This window comes from Rhagoletis pomonella, unplaced genomic scaffold (assembly GCF_013731165.1).
Source record: "Rhagoletis pomonella isolate Grant_MI unplaced genomic scaffold, Rhpom_1.0 Rhpom_scaffold_00003, whole genome shotgun sequence".
NCBI lineage: Eukaryota > Metazoa > Arthropoda > Insecta > Diptera > Tephritidae > Rhagoletis > Rhagoletis pomonella.
The window spans coordinates 291017-292334 of record NW_023458557.1 but is presented as its reverse complement, the minus strand read 5'-3'; the positions used below and the strand labels follow the sequence as shown (position 1 = coordinate 292334).

At 38.0% G+C, this 1318-nt stretch overlaps 2 protein-coding genes across 3 annotated transcripts in view; one reads left to right on the top strand and one right to left on the bottom strand.

Annotated features, from left to right (window-relative positions):
• LOC118734970 (lysine-specific demethylase lid) overlaps positions 1-1318 on the top strand; it is a 149317-nt gene that overhangs the window by 96182 nt on the left and 51817 nt on the right. The window lies entirely within an intron of this gene.
• LOC118734972 overlaps positions 1-1318 on the bottom strand; it is a 2679-nt gene that overhangs the window by 570 nt on the left and 791 nt on the right. The gene's annotated exons all lie outside the window — the stretch shown is intronic.

The following is a 1318-nucleotide window of genomic DNA, read 5'->3' as shown; positions in this document are numbered from 1 at the left end:
CATACAGACGCTAGTGCCGATGGCTATGGTGCTATTCTGTTACATAAAATTAACACTAAGCCACATGTTATCGAATATTATAGTAAAAGAACTTCTCCTGCGGAATCTAGATATCATTCATATGAGTTAGAGACTTTGGCCGTCGATTAAATATTTTCGACATTATCTGCAAGGGCACCAATTTGTTGTAATCACGGATTGTAATTCTATCAAAGTATCGCGTACCTAAAACGATTTAATACCGAGGGTCCATCGTTGGTGGGCCTATCTGCAATCCTTTGATTTTGCGGTTGAGTATGCAGAAGGTAAACGGATGGCTCACGCAGACTTCTTTTCTCGTAATCCATTACCCTCTGATAATCTGCCAGTTACGAGAATTCCTGAAAAGCGTGTCAATCTTGCAGAAATTTCAGAAGATTGTCTCCTTGCAGAGCAACAACGGGATCGAGAAGTAGCTTCTATTGTTTGCAAATTAAGAAATAAAGAACTTAACAGAGATGAGGCGAATACATATGAACTGCGTGCAGGCACATTGTATAGAAAAATACAAAGAAATGGCAAAACGAAATGTTTACCAGTTGTTCCTACACAGATGGTCCGTAATTAATCATGTGCATGTGTCTATTATGCATTTGGGTTCAAAGAAGACACTTGACAAGGTTTATGAATATTACTGGTTCGATAATATGTCTAAGTACGTTAGAAAATTTGTTGATAATTGTATAACCTGCAAGCTATCCAAATCACATACCGGCAAAATACAAGCAGAACTGCACCCAATTCCTAAAGTTAGCATTCCTTGGCATACCGTTCACATCGATATTACTGGCAAATTGAGTGGTAAGAATGACCTTAAGGAATATATTATCGTTTATTATTTATATCATACTATAAATATTGACACAGAAAACTGTATTACGTCCCTCAAGTCATCAATTTCACTATTTGGTGTGCCTACTCGTGTAATTGCCGACCAGGGTAGGTGTTTCGCTAGCAAAGGGTTCCGGGATATTTGTTCTTCACAAAATATTAATTTACATCTGATTGCTACAGGTGCTAGTCGTGCTAATTGACAGATAGAAAGAGTAATGAGTACGTTGAAAAATCTGTTAACGGCAGTTGAAACAAGCCAACGCTCTTGGCAAGATGCACTGGGCGAAATTCAACTGGCACTCAATTCCACGGTCAATCGGGTTACAAAGGCTAGTCCATTAGAGTTACTAATATGTAGGTAAAGAGGCACAGACGTTCGGTTTAATTTCAATTAATACAGAAGAAAACAGAGTCGATGTTGATTTATTAAGAACTCAAGCAACTA